General features: G+C 40.0%; 1 protein-coding gene across 5 annotated transcripts in view; it reads left to right on the plus strand.

Annotated features, from left to right (window-relative positions):
- The window catches only part of kcnab2a (potassium voltage-gated channel subfamily A regulatory beta subunit 2a), a 277,744-nt gene that overhangs the window by 44,060 nt on the left and 217,546 nt on the right, over positions 1 to 16,138 (plus strand). The window contains exon 1 of one of the 5 annotated variants that reach the window (XM_060852374.1): positions 1,015 to 1,032. The exons of the other annotated variants lie outside the window; for them this stretch is intronic. The gene's annotated coding sequence lies outside the window, so the exon portion shown is untranslated. Of the gene's footprint in view, positions 1 to 1,014; positions 1,033 to 16,138 lie in introns of those variants that run through there. 5 annotated transcript variants of the gene reach the window in all.

A 16,138-nucleotide genomic window follows, 5' to 3' on the forward strand; every position in this document is an offset into this window, starting at 1 on the left:
ACATTCTTATATATAAAAAAAGGGGAATAAATACCCCACCCATCCTTTGGTATGTCCTAACTTCGAAATTTAAAATGTACATCTTAACCACCGCCAGACATAGTTTGAACCAAATTATTATCAATAGAGGGAAAAAAGGGGAAAAACAAAGCTCCAACCGGATTTCCTCCATTTCTTTTACAGAATGATAAATGCATACCCAAGCAACAATATTTATACATACTACAATTGTTTAAATTAGGTTAGTTTGTCCACAAAGTCTCTTGCCTTCTCCGATGTGTCAAAGAGATGCATGGATCCATCTAAGGTGATCCGAAGCACTACCAGATATCTCCGGGAGTACTGAATCCCAAGCTCCTTCAATCTTCTCTTGACACCATCATACGATTTTCGTTTCTGGATCACCGCCGCTGAAAAGTCCTGAAAAAACATGATCTTAGACCTCTCGTAAATTAGGGCCTCCATGACTCTCTCCTTATCCCGGTAATGACAGAACCGCACCAGGAAAGGAGGAGAGTGTTAACCCAGACCCGACCACCGTGCTGCGTCCCGGTGAGCCCTCTCTATCTTCAATCCTCTCGTGCCAGTCTCCAAGTCAAGGAATTTTGGAAGCCAATCTTCAACAAATTCTGCAGGCCGCTCACCTTCCTTACTCTCAGGCAGACCGATGATCTGAATGTTTTTTCTCTTGCCCCTGTTTTCAAGATCATCACTTGATCATGCAAATTATGAACCTGTGTCTTCAGGGCTTGGATCTCTTCCTTGAATGAACTGGCATCAGCTTCCACCACTGTGACCCTGTGCTCCACCTCATCCGTCCTCTTCTCCAGGTCTCCCAGCTGCTGCTCATGCTTCTGCAGCATGAGAGAGACTGGAGCCAGCTTCTCTTCAATCTGTTTCCCCAACACTTCACGAGATTTCGAGAGTTGGTTCACCAGGTCCAAGAGAGTAATCGGCTCTGAGGCTGCTGCAGGCCTGGCCTCAGATGCTCCTCCTCCCTTTTTAGGCATTTCTGGACAGCTGAAAATACAGGTAAGTCAATTTTTAAATTGCTCCACAATCTTTCCAACACCCCAAGAATCCTGATGATCTGGGTTGGGTGGGTTAAAGGACCTTCCTGCTTCTGCTGCAATGCGAAGCTCTGCAGTGCAATCTTCTCAGATCGCCGCCATCTTCAATCCCCACAAGTGAAATGTTAAGTGACATAGATAAAGTAATCCTAGATTGCTACTTCAAAGTGAGTTAGAAAAGGAGGACTGGAGGACATGATTGTAAAGTCAATTTAGAACCAATATCAGGGGAAGTGAATAGTAAACACTTGGTGTAATAAGCAAAGCATTGTTTACGGTTGTCATGACCACTTGGGAAAGTGCACTGACACTTGAGCCCCACAACTTCCGGAATTACCATGAAAGCTAGATTTAATCAAATCACACCAGTTTTCTGTCATATGAATCATGGTTAACAGGAAAGTTACTAGGTTTCTATACTTAACAAGAAACTACTATTTATTATAAAGTAATCAATTCTGACAAGCGAGTGTTTTCTATTCATTTCAAATTCCATCATCTGCCATGGTGGAATTCGACCCTAGGTCACCAGAACATAGCTGGGTCTCCAGGTTAATACCACAAGACCACCTTAAGATAAAGCTGGAGCATTTAATCAAAATGTCAATCAGTGAGGAAATAATGTAGTCCAGCACACCATCTGTGTGGTTATTTTCATCAATTTTTTCAGACATCATGTAATAAACCTCTGGAACATGATCGTCTTGAACCCAAGCCTCTGCTCAGAGGTAGGACACTGCCACTGCACGACAAGAGCCCTTTGAAAATTACTCTGGTGTTGTGGTTATGATGATACCATGGTGGCTTCTCTCCACTTGATCATCCTGGCATATATGCCAACTCAGAGCCAATTTATTGTTGATCTTTGCAATAGTTGATGTTCTCCTGAATTTCAGTTACTTGGTCCTTTTTCAGCTTATGTGACACAATCTGTTGATCTGTGTGAAACAGTTTAAGGAATTTTGAGGTGTGATTTATGCAGGTGTTTCTTTTAGGAAGCGAAATTACACTTTCATGTTGTTGGGAAACAGCAATAGAAACATTTTTACAAGTACATTACATGCCGAGACAGTAAGACAAATCCATTTGTGAGCTTAGTGGAAGAATGCAGGCTGAAAGAAAAGGCATGAATATTTTTAATAAGTTACAAATCTATATTCATTTAAATATCAGATCTCCATTTGAATTGAGAGCTGTAGACTCTCATTTTGGTGAGTAGTCCATCAGCCAGTGTTCTTGATGTCTTCACATTTTGAAAGCATCCGTTTGTGGCACAGACTTCGTTTAAGATTTGAGAATCCCAGTAGTAGACAAGTGTATACTTTTTTTGCCATTGCTTCAGACAAGTTTAGTATAGGTGCCTAGACCTGATGGAAAACAGGTGGAGGCTACAGTTTAAATGAATGGAGTTGATTGGTATCTTTGTTCTTGCATAACTGGTTGATTGCAATTTTAAAGTGTATTTAGAACAGGAATATGGATGCCCTAAAATATATACTTTTATGTAAATATAGATTGTAATGTTAAATTAGGCAACCCATAAAACTTTACAGTGTAAGTTACTTAGGAGAATGTGGAGGGCTGCAGTTGCTGGAGTTCAGTCGAGAGAATAATGCTGGAAAAGCACAGCAGGTCAGGCAGCATCCATTGAGCAGGAGAATCAACATTTCGGGCATAAGCCCTTCATCAGGAAAGAGGCTTGTAGGTCAGGGCTGAGAGATAAATGGGAGGGGGGCGGGGCGCGGGGGGAGGAGAATGGTGGATGAAGATAAGGGAGAAGGTGATAGGTCAGAGGGGGGAGTGATAGATGGGTCCGAAGGGCGGTGCTGAGTTGGAGGCTTGGGACTGGGATAATGTATTAGGAGGGGAAATGAGGAAGCTGTTGAAATCCACATTTATCCCAAGGCAGAATATGATGCAATCGTCCTCCAGGTGTCAGGTGGTAACGGTTTGGCGGTGGAGGTGGCCCATGACATGCATGTCCTTGATGGAGTGGGAGGGGAAGTTGAGGTGTTCTGCCACTGGACAGTGGGGTTGGTGGGTGTGGTGTCGTAGAGATGTTCTCTGAAATGATCCGCAAGAAGGTGTCCTGTCTCCCCGATGTAGAGGAGGCCAAACCGGATGTAGTAGATGACACTGAATTGGCCATTTTGTCATTAAGGTTGAATGTAATCACGCTTTCCAGTGCTTGATATACTTGCTGCATATGTTAGCTTTAGTGCAAACATTACTAAGAAAGTGCTATCTCATTTGTCTATGTAAAAGTTATTCATTGTGCTGTGATCTAGCCAAATTGGCATCTGCTGCTAGTGATGAGATAGGAAGAATAGTAAGTTGAAATTTAGCTACTTGGACCACTGATATGTTAATATATCAATGCTTTAAACAATTGTTTTTATCAAAAGGTAAGGTGCTAGGGAGTGTTGCTGAACAGAGAGACCTTGGAGGGCAGGTTCATAGCTCCTTGAAAGTGGAGTCACAGGTAGATAGGATAGTGAAGAAGGCGTTTGGTATGCTTTCTTTTATTGGTCAGAGTATTGAGTACAGGAGTTGGGAGGTCATGTTGCAGCTGTACAGGACATTGGTTAGGCTACTTTTGAAATATTGCATGCAATTCTGGTCTCCTTCCTATTGGAAGGATGTTACAAAACTTGAAATGGTTCAGAAAAGATTTATAAGGATGTTGGCAGGGTTGGAGGATTTGAGCTATGGGGAGAGGTTGAGTAGGTTGGGGCTGTTTTCCCTGGAGCGTCGGAGACTGAGGGAGTGACCTTTTATAGAGGTTTATAAAATCATGAGGGGCATGAATAGGATAAATAGTCTTTACCCTCTCACCCTAAACCTATGGCCTCTAGTTCTGGACTCCCCCACCCAGAGAAAAGATATAAAAGTGACCTAAGGAACAACCTTTCCACGCAGAGGGTGGAACGTGTATGGAATGAGCTGCTAGAGGAAGTGGTGGAGGCTGGTACAATTGCAACATCTAAAAGGCATTTGTATGGGTATATGAATAGGAAGAATTCGGGAGGGATGTGGTCCGGGAGCTGGCAGGTGGGACTAGCTTGGGTTGGGTAATCTGGTTGGCACGGATAAGTCGGACCGAAGGACCTGTTTCTGTGTTGTACATCTCTATGACTCCATGCCTGCTTTATGAATTCAGTGCTGAGAAACAGTGGACAGAACTCAAATGTGTGCTGTAGTGATCCGTAATGAAGTTAGCCTGGTGAACCTCATATAATGAGTACCCTGATTGGGGCTGTTAATGTGGTCAGAATAGGAGTCTCAGACATCCTGTTCACTCTGAGAGCTGTCTCTGATGGAGCTGGATCAGTGTCAAGGACTCTTGGCGTGTAAATAAAAGGTGACTTGGTGACGGGATACCAGTCTGTGGCGTTGTTTCACTGGCATCAAGAGTGAGATGCCAAGAGACTGTTTGGTATGTGGGATTAATGATGTAACCATCCAAAAGTGTCTATTAGCCAAAGTCCCAACTGGACTTCAAACAGATACTGCAGCTGGCTTTATCATTGGAAAATGTGGAGGATATTCTGAGGGAATTTGCCAGTCTGACTATGCTTGGGAAACCCCAGTTGAGTGAAGACAATAACATAGCCTCATTCAGTATATATCCTGAACAGAGAGACCTTAGGTCAGCCCGTAGCAAAGGTTCATAAGAAAACAAAGCCTTGGATAAACCATTAAGATTTTCTTCAGGAGCCGGTCCATCAAACCATTGTAGTAGCTGCCAGTATGTGAACTCAAGATTAGCAAAAGAGTCTTAACATACCTAAATTGAGTAAGAGAATTCATAGGCTGTATGCAGGAGAGTGCATACCCTGGAAAGTCCACCTACATTTGGTTTGGAACAATTAAATTGCTTAGCACATCCAAATCAGAACCAATCAAAATAAACGTCTGGTTAAATAGTAACCCCATTGTAATGGAAGTCAGCATCAGGAATGCTAATGCTGGCCACAAGACTGCACTGAGAGAGAGAGATTTTACTTCGGGGATGAAGTTTGGTGTAGGGAGCACTGAAATTGCCCTGGTTGGGTAAGAGGCATGGTCAGGTGAGGTCTAGCAACATTTAAAGTTTGGGTAGGTGTGACAGTTCTGAACAATCTCATGGACCATATGAAAGCTGCAAACTCGCATAGCGTAAAATTTTTCTAAATGTGGTGAAATCAATGTCATGGAGTAACTAATGAAGAGAAAATGACAGATACTTGCTGGGGGACACATGAAAGGTCGGGGCAGCTGCCATCAAGATGCAGTGGGGAAAGACCACCATCTAAGGTCTTTCACCCAAATTATCAGGTGTACCCTAGACCTTTGTGGGAGGCTAGGGAAGTGATTGCTGGGCCTCTTAGTGAAATACTTGTATCATTGATAATCACAGGTGAGGTACCAGAAGACTGGAAGTTGGCTAATGTGGTGCCCCTGTTTAGGAAAGGTGGTAAGGACAAGCTAGGGAACTATAGACCAGTGAGCCTGACATCTGTGGTGGGCAAGTTGTTGGAGGGAATCCTGAGGGACAGTGTATATATGTATTTGGAAAGGCAAGAACTGATTAAGGACAGTCAGAATGCCTTTGTGCGTGAGAAATCATGTCTCACAAACTTGATTTGAGTTTTGTGAAGAATAACAAAGAGGATTGATGAGGGCAGAATGGTAGACATGATCTATATGGACTTCAGTAAGGTGTTTGACAAGGTTCCTCACAGGAGTCTGGTTAGCAAGGTTATATCTCATGGATTAAAATCTTCGGGTAAAAAATGAGGTCTGCAGATGCTGGAGATCACAGCTGAAAATGTGTTGCTGGTTAAAGCACAGCAGGTTAGGCAGCATCCAAGGAATAGTAAATTCGACGTTTCGGGCATAAGCCCTTCATCATACTCTCATTTTTGTTCTCACTGTATTAAGATTGTATAGAACCAAACTGATTTCATGATTGTGAATGTGTATTTTTATGAATAAGTATATTTTTGAAATTAAAGAAGTGAGTCGATATATAGTTCCGTCCCCATGCAAAGTTAAGTTGGTTTTAGTGAATTGCAATCCACGAATAATATGTTCATTGAAGTTATTTTATAAGATGGGTGTTATATTTTAGTACATTTTGAGTGTCAGGCACACAGAAATCATTGCACCCTTTTCAAAATTCAAGTTAAAAATCTAATCAATACACAAGTTGGTCAATTTGGGAGTGTGCAAATTTCAGATTAAGAATCGGGAGAAAATAACACGAATGCAGGTATAGCTTCTTGCTGATGTAAACTTGCCAATTCAGGATATGAATTCAATGTAAATTAGTTTACTGTAGCAAAAGCATTTTCTTCAGAATCTGCTAAATGGATTTTATTTGACCAATGTTACTTGTATGATCAGCTGATTTTTTTTCCCTCTCTTGGCATGGAACCTGTGTAACACTTGTGTCTGTCCTCCCTCGATGCTGACTGTGCTAGACTATGCAGAGGAGGCTGTGTTACGCTTCGTTAGTCTCTCTCATTCATTTTCTCTCTCCCTTCCTCCATTTTCCCCCCTCTCCATTTTCTCTTTCTCTTTCTCTCTCTCTCTGTCTCTGTCACCCACCTTTCTGTCTCTTTTTTTTGGTCTTTTATTGCACTTCTCATTTTCCTAAACTACGGACTCTTCGTTGTTGTTCTTATGTTTTCATCCCCCACCCCCCGTTCCTTACACCTTTGCAGCAGGATACCTTCTCAACAGAATTCAAACCAAAATATTGTGTTGTAAAGAATTGGCTAAGGTAAAGATGTGTTTAATTAAGGTTTTGTTTTGCCTTGCTTTTAAAGCTTGTACATTGTTTTGAGATTATTCTGAATAACAGATGCAGTGCAGCTCGAGCTTCTCGAGGGAATGCATGTTACCTTTTTTTTTGCTGCATAGACAGGCATTTTTGTATATTCTGGCAGAGTACCACTCCTCATTTTAGGTCTGTCAATGGAATGTTCTGTTATGTGGTGTTACATGAAGATACATTGATTTTGTGTTTTACTTGCATGGCAATAGGATGTGAAAATTTTGCTCTTGTGGTAGTCCTTAACCAAGATTTCACTATTTAGCATATAATGATTTATGGAGTAAAACAAAATTAAGACTCTTTTCTTATTTTACTTTGCACATTAGAGTACTTGCTTGATACAGTAAAATTTAGTTGCACAGTCTCTAATTTGGTTAGTAAATAACCTTACCCCTCTGAGAGCATCTCCTCTTACATGTTATATTGGATAACCATATGTCTACAATTGTTTTTACGCTGAAGCGCTTACAGGATCTTATTTTTAATGCTCAAAGAACGAGAGTGACTTTTTTGTTTCTTTATAACCACATCCTAACTAAAATGGACTTTTGATGCCTTTAACTTAAATGTCAGATCCAATCAGTTTGCCAGGTGGGTGGGCATACAGATGAATTGTTCTGCAATCAGAACTGCTTTCAATAATTAGTATTTTTTTCTAGTTTATATAAGGGATCAAAATGTTGAAGTGCTAGATCTCCTTTGTAACATTGTGAAAGCAATGTCCCTTGTCCCTAAAGTTAAGATTTTAGTCAGGCTCTGATAAATGCAGAACCATCTGTCTGGATCAGAAGCTATTACAACTTTTTCTGAAAAGGACCCAATTTTTTTTTCAGGAGCTATTTCATAATACATAAATATAAAGAAAAATCATTCACGACATTCCAACCTCCTTTATAAATGTTATTACATTCAAGCCCTTTTTCCATAATGAATATAACCTACCTATCTCTCTATTCAGATGGCTGCTATGTTAAAAATCTCTTACCTGGAGTTGACTGTGAAACTAAAGGGCTGGTTCAATACTCGGGTATAATTTTTCTTTTTAGCTTTTCCACACTCATGCATTCAAAGCATTAAATTATTTCTGGAGAGCATGTGCTTATAGAGAGTTTACATTTATATAGCACCATGATTGTGGAGTGTTTCAAGTCTCTAAAGTTCTGTGCCACCAGTCAATTCATTTTTTTTTATTGCAATCATTTTGATCTCTGGGTAAACGTAGGGGATTTGTATAATATGTTACATACTACCTAAACTAAAATGAAGGATGAGGTGATAGGTGTTTGAGTCTGTTGTTTCAGGAGAAATGTTAATGAACAGACAAAGAAGTTTCCAGTAATTGGGCAGGCTTAGCCTTGCTTCAGCATCGATTGATAATGCAATGGGGATGTTGTCTCTGTGTCTCCCTCCCCTCCCCATGTGAATAACTTTTGCATACAGTAAGCATCAACTGTACCTGTTGATTATTTAGTAGAACAGGTTAACCTGCACATCATAAAATGGTGGCACATTATGACTGGAGTGGTATTGATTATCGTATAGAAAGTGAATATGACCTATGAAACTGTTTGGAACAGCACAACATGGAAGAAAGGTTTTTGGACCAGTGCAAGAGAGCATAGTTGAGGAAGTAGAATGTAGGAGAGATACACTGTGTCAGTTTTTGTTGGTTGGCTTGGTGATGGGGATGGCAGAGAATGTATACCCTCCAGCTACCCAGTCAAAAAGCAATAGGAGCTAATAGTTGTGAAAATCAATGTTAGGAATCAAGCTCTGAGAACGTAGATGTAATGCTGCAAGAAATTGTAATCTTGCATGACTGGCCAAGGTCAGTGAATGCATTTTAAATGGCGTATCCTCCTAGCTGTACCTTCAGGGTTTGTTCAAGTGCCACCTGCCCACCCTTGATCATTAGTCGCACACTGACCAGCAATTTCTATCAGTCAGCCTGTATACCTTAGGACTCGTGCTTTATATCACCTTTCAAGTTGAAGCCTTACATCTACATATCCCAAGTATTGCCACTTACATAATAAATCAGTACATCAGCCAAGTAGATTTTCAGCATTCACATCCCACTTCTTCCACATCTCCCACACATTTCAGATTTGCAAGTTGCAGATGATGCAAGAATAAACCTCTCTCTTTCACCACTCATTCTCCCTACAATACAACATTATCCTGAAGACTTTTTCTTTAAGATAGGCAGAGGTCAGATAGTGAAAGTACACCAACAAGAAAATGATAAATGCACAGCACTGACACTTGATTTCACCCACCAGCTCAGGTACTGATATTATTTTTAATTTAAAGCTTAGAATAGATATGGGATCTGCCTGTAGTGAGATGCTGACATGAGTGGCTTTTGCTACAGCAAGAAGAAGGATAAAAATGGTCGCTTAATTGACCTGCCATAGAGGACTTGGATGAGCACTTGAATGAGGCTAGGCAAAAGTGAGGACTGCAGATGCTGGAGATCAGAGTCTAGATTAGAGTGGTGCTGGAAAAGCGCAGCAGGTCAGGCAGCATCCGAGGAGCAGGAAATATAATCAGGAAAAAAGCCAGATGAAGGGCTTTTGCCTGAAAACGTCGATTTTCCTGCTTCTTAGATGCTGCCTGACCTGCTGTGCTTTTCCAGCACCACTCTAATCTAGACTTGAATGAGGCTGTCAGCAGAGCTTAGCTGACAGGTTGTACACAAATGTTTGGTGCATTAGAGGTCTGCTAGAAAGTCTGTGTTCAACATCTAGGAACATAGAGCAATCAAACACTAACTTTTCACAGGATTTTTCATCGAACTTGGAGATAATTCTTTTCATAGTCGAAGTGGTGGTAGGCTCTGCTTGTATAGGCCACTATTATTAGAGATCTGATGCCCAATGTCACAGACATCACTGCAGCACAAGCAACTGCTACCCAATGTTGGACTGCTACAGTGGAAGATCAGCTTCCTGTGCAAACTTCGGCTCAAACTCATTGTAATGGATTATGTCAGATAAAAGGTGATTTCAGGATGTTATAGCAGTCTCAACAGTTTGTCCTCCAACAGATTACAACATCGATGCTCTGACCCATAGGAGAGGCAATGTTTCCATTTAAGCATGAACCTGTTGTTCTCCCTCAGGAGGGCAGCCCTGTCCCTTCAATCCACAATGCCCTTACTGATGCCATCCAACCAGATTTCCGCAATCAGTACAACAGTGGTATAGTTTGCAGCCGGGACTCTGAGTGTGACCTCCAAGGATACCTGCTGTCTCCTTTGCTGGAAGTTAGCAGCTGTCCATCTACTGCAGTACTGCCCCTGGATATAGAGTTACAAAGGAGCAATAAAACAGGCAAAGGAATATTGAAGACAGGCACTAAGTGAATACACAATGGTATTAATTTATATATGCAATATTGCATGATTTTATTTTAAATTAGTTTGGAATCTCGTGTTGGTATTTTTTTGTATTGTAACCAAATATTACCTCCCCCTGCTGTCATGTTCCTTCACAGTTTATTGTTTGGAATTGTTGATGAATAGGAAATTGAGGTTGTGATTGCGAGCATTGTATTTTGATGAGTTCTTTAGACAGCCCAAACAGGGTCTCCAGAAGGATCCAGACATCAGAAGTATTATTTCAGGACCCATTGATCAGCGTGTTCTGTGTGATGGCTTTCATAATGTGTATGCAGCACTTGTACACTTGGTTTGTGGGTAGCACTCATCAAGCACATCCTCAGCAGATAACCCCTGTGACCAGGAGCCTTACTCTTATTTACCTTTGTGGTTCAAATCGAGCTGGCACAGTAGACCACTACAGTCTGAAGAAAGGACATTAACTTTTATGATTCATTACCTATGGTCACAGCAGCTAGAAGTTGAAATAGTGGAATCCCTCGAATTTCTTGTGTTGGGCAGAGTTGTTCCACAATGTCCGCAATGTGTTGTGCATGTGTCGTCATTTACGTTCTGTGCCATTAGGAATTCTGCAATTCTTGCAAAGCTGCATGCTGGCTGGTCTGTGGTAAGAGGGAATGAAATATAGTTGACAGCAATGGACAACAAATGCCCTCTACTTCCAGCAGGTTAGCCTGTTCTGCTTGCCTCTGCTCGTTCTCCAAGTAATGTTATATTCCACGGGAAATGTCTTCCAGTACACCCATGTGTGAGATAAACAGGTTGTTCAAAGGTTTTGACGACCACTTTTAGCACTACACTTTCCCATCGATAGTTATTTCAAACTGCAAATGCAATCAACCAGAAAATTACGTACAAATAGTTGATCTCTTTAAATAGGATTGGTAAGGAATGTGTTTGTCCTGCTGTTGAACCCACCTTTAACTGTGTGAGATTAAGAGACAACATTGATTACAGCATTGAATTCAAAGTGACACCACAGCTATCAAATCAGTGTTGAATGTTGATGGATGTCATAATATCTCTGTTTTGTATGCCGCTGGTGGGTGTTTACTCTGCAGCAGTATGACTCCTGTGCGATTTGTCCCACATATCTCTGCTTTCTTGAGCCCTAAGGGATTTCACAGTGGGAGAAAATAAAGGTGACTTATATTTATAATCCTCATTTCATGATCCTTAAATACTACTTGATGTATATTCGTTGTTGTGATGTAGGAAATGTGGCAGCTAATATGCTCAGAGCAAGCTCCCACAAACTGTAATGGGTTAACAACCAGATTATCTATTTTTCTAAAGTTGGTTAATGATAAATATTTATCAGTAGGATAGCTTCCTTATTCATTTTAGGAAGCTCACTGAATTAAAATCCAAGTATTCTACATCAGTAAATATTTCTTGTGACCTAAACACTCCCAGACTTGTTTTATTGTGTATGAAACATTGCGGTTGGGTGTGTTGCAAGAATATAATAAATATTCAGCATCCAAAATGTGATCCAGATATAGAACAGTGTCAGCGGCTAATTCACTAACTCATTTTTCAGATTGTCACAGGTTTCCTCCAGTCAATATCAAAGCTCAGAATTATTTCAAGATTGGGGTTTCCACTGGATTGTTTCTAGTTAGTAGTCATTAGATGAACTCTGCAAAAACAAATTGAACAGAAATGTTATTGGATTTGTTGCACCAGGCTGAGCTGAACTGATCCAATACATGCCCTGATGTTTGTAGAGCTCTTTGTTGGCATTCGAGCTGTTTCATTAGCTGGACGGCAGTTTTTAAGTTTTTGGATTAGATGAAGCTTTACTAGCCAGCCAGTGATAGAGGAAAGTAAAATTTATAACCAACAGAAAATTTCCAACATTTTTTTCTTTCGTTCTCTGCCTACTTCCCTTAACTACATGAAATTAAAGAAAATATTTTGATGGGAATATTCTTAATAAAGTAATGTTTCCTCTTGAAATCCAATTCAGGTTTATGTAAAGAATTAAAGCCTACTGATTGGTGCTGTTTGTAATATGGAGTAAGGGTATTTTCAAATGCTGATAGTTCTGATCATTAATTGAGAAATTGTTCAAATTGATTATTTTACGAATGCATGGGAAAATTGTAATTTTAATCTTAGAAGTCATATAATGTTGCTCATGACTCTTAGTAGATTGATCATTACAGAAACATGATTATTGTAGTTGAGCACTTTTAACAAGAAGGAAACGCTGATGACCATGAAACTGTTGTTGATTTCTGGAAAAGTCTATCTGAATTCACTGATGTCCTCAGGGAAGTAATTCTGCCATCTTTGCCTGGTCTGGCCTGCATGTGACTCTGGACCACAACAATTTGGTTGACTGCTCTCTGAGCAATTAGGAATGGACAATAAATAATTGCCTAGCTAGAGATGCACACGTCCTTTGAGTGAATTGAAAAGAAATGCTTAGGAACTTAATGCGCATACCTAGAACAATCTTCTAGGAAAGCCAATTAGTAAATGCTTAACTGTAACTTAATTGTAAAAGTTCCAGAATTTGTATGTTTCTAATTTTTTTGCTCCTGAAACTTCGACATGATCCCACTCTATTCTGAATCAAGTACATTGAGCTCCTACCCAGCCTCCAAAAATGCATTAGAAGCTAATGTACCTTCTGCAAGGACAAAAGTAATGTAATGCTGATAAATAAGCAGAGTTTCTTATTAATTGCCATTGAATATATTATACCCGAGATCAATTAAAGAACATTAAATGGGAGCAAGAGTAGACTATTCAGCACTTTGAGTCTAACCACTATTCTGTTAGATCATGGCTGATCATCTACTGCAGCATCATTTTCTTGCGCTAGTTCTGTTTCGTTTAATGTTTTTAACATACAAAAATATATCAACGTCAATCTTGAAGATTTTCAATGACTGGACCTCCACAGATCTCTGGTACAAGAATTCCAAATATTCACCACCCTCTGGTGGGGGAAAAAAATCTTCATTTCAATTTGAAATGATCTTCTCCTTACTGAGATTATCCCATGGTTCTAGTCATCTCCACCAGGGGAAAGAGTCAACAGCAAGGAAACAGACCCTTCAGTCCAACTCATCCATGCTGACCAGGTTTCCTAAACTAAACGAGTCCTGTTTGCCTGCTTTTGACCCACATCCCTCTAGACCTTTCCTATTCATATACCTGTCCAAATGTCTTTTAAATGTTGTAATTATAATTTCTCTGCCAGTTAATTCCATATGCACCCTACTCTCTGTGGAAAAGGTTGCCCCTCAGGTCCCTTTTTAAGCCCTCTCACCTTTATACCTATACTCTCTAATTTTGGACTCCCCTATTCCAGAGAAAATAATTTGGCTATTTACCTTATCTTTGCCCCATTATTCCAGCAACCTGCCTTGTTGGTCCCTGCAGGAATTTTGTATGTTTTGATTAGAAGAACAAGACGTAATCTCAACTCCTAAGAATGTAGACCAGTCTTTGGATAACCCATCTATCCCAGGAATTGAGTCGTGAACCATTGTTGTATTCTTTTTATTCATTCACAGGATTGAGGGCATTGCTGGCAAGGCCAGCATTTATTATGCATCCCTAATTGCCTAGAGGTTAATTAAGAATTAACCACATTGCTGTGGATCTGGATTCATATGTAGGCCAACCAAGTAAGGATGGCAGATTTCTTCCCGAAAGGACATTAGTGAATCAGATGGGTTTTTCCAACAATTGACAATGGATTCATGCTCATCACTAGATTCTTAATTCCAGACATTTATTGATTTCAAAGTTCGCTATCTGCCATGACAGGATCTGAACTCAGGACCCCAGAATGTTATCCAGCGATGATACCACTAGGCCATCACTTCCCTTGTATAATGTAGAGATTGGGTTATATAGTTTAAATTGAAGATAGATTTGAGATAATATGAGAAAACTTATGCATACAATCAGATCAATATTGCCTTATATCGTTTTGTGTTATAAACTGATGCAATGGCTGCTTTTCTATCTCAAGATTTCTACCAATAGCGTCAATTCTGCCTTGAGCATCACCTGGGATGGTTTAGGAGTCCCAATCTAGCAAGGTAATCTCTGTTGCATTTGCTCCAGAAGAAGACAATGGGCTGAGGAAGTGCACAGTTCATTCGTCTTGTTTTCTCTGGGTTCTAACTAACCTCTAATCACCAGTGGTTATCAATCATCCAGTGAGCATGGCTGAGCTAGTGCAGAGATTGTTGGCTTAACAATGAGTGTATGTTGGTAGAATTAGCATGCTTCAGTGCCTCCGATTTGGTGGTCATGTCACAGAGATGCTGAGAATATGTTGGAGACAGTAACAGTGAAAACCTTTCAGCCTTTTCTCCTGACTAGTGATAGGTTATCCGGGTTTCACCTTGCTGCACACACTTTCCATGACCTTAAACATAACAGGTTGAGTCGGTTGCGCCTACTTAGGATATTTGATAGTGTATGCAGAAATGTTGTTTCCCCTTGTTTGAGAGTCTAGTTCCAGAGGGCATACCTTCAGAATAAGGGGTAGCCCATTTATGATAGATGAGGAATTTCTCCTTCGGAGGTAGTGAATTTTTGGAATTCCTTACTGCAGAGGGCTGCTGAGGCTATTTCATTAAGTATGTTCAAAGCTGGGATAGATATTTAATAAATAAGGGAATCAAGGGACAAGGCAAGAAAGATTCAGATTAGCTATGACCTCATTGAACGGTGACACAGACTCGGACCTGAACGGCCTGCTTCTGCTCCAATACCTTTATGGCCTTGTGGATGCAGCTGTTGAAATGTATGCTGAATTCCGCATCACATGGACTGATGGCGTTATTTTCACCAGTACAAATATGTGAAGCTGGCAACAAACTCCAGAGGTCACATTGTCGTAGAGTAATATGGTAATATTCTAGGTCATGACATTTGCCTTCCTGTTGGTGATGGTCAAACCAAACAGTTCTCCAAATTCTGGTTCGTTGCACAATACCAGATCCAGAATTTCTTCAAAACTGAAAGAGTCTGTCCATTTGTCATGAAGATGTTCCTCGGTATGGAATTCTGGCATAGTGTTGTCACACTATAAAATGATAAACCAACTATATAAAAGGCTATTTACACTTCAAACTAACAGTAATAAGCCTTATTGTAAATGTGCTGTCTATAGTCAAGTTTTTGATTGATGGGTAAAAAGTAGAATTTGCTGATGTGTGTTTAGTTCTGAAGAACAAGTTAATTATATTGATTCACTTTATAATGCTGAACTAAAAGGTTGTTTGACTTAATTATAATCATTATGGACTGCAGCAAATGTTCGAGTTTTTTCTTCAGATTTTTTTATTGAGTATTAATTACTTGAAGTGCAGAGTTGATGAAATTGGTAGATAGAAGTAGAAGGGAATATTACCCATAGGTTTACCTCATGAAATTTTTTGGGAAGTTTGGAAGGTTGATTTGGGGGAAATAAAGATCATTTAAAACTTTTTAAAAAATGCATTTCTGCGCCAGCTGGATATCCTGCTACAAGTAAAACCATCATTGCTAGGGGGAATCATTTTGTATTTCCTAAAAATAAAACATTAAAATCAACCAAGTTCAATACATTTCTAGTATTATTATATGCAACTGCCAGCTAAGACTTGAAATTTTAATTATGTAAAAACAAAAAGTTGTTTGGTCTTGGAGAGCTTGAGTTTGCTGAAAACAGATGCCTTGTGGAATCCTTTCATCCTGTACTCATCAGGATGATACACAAAAATACCAAATTCAGGGGAAAACCAGCATTTACACTGTGAGAAGAGCGAATTAATGGATTGGTAAGTGGACTCTTGATGAGCAGAGGTATTGCAATGGAGAATGCAC

This window comes from Hemiscyllium ocellatum, chromosome 37 (assembly GCF_020745735.1).
Source record: "Hemiscyllium ocellatum isolate sHemOce1 chromosome 37, sHemOce1.pat.X.cur, whole genome shotgun sequence".
NCBI classification, from domain to species: domain Eukaryota; kingdom Metazoa; phylum Chordata; class Chondrichthyes; order Orectolobiformes; family Hemiscylliidae; genus Hemiscyllium; species Hemiscyllium ocellatum.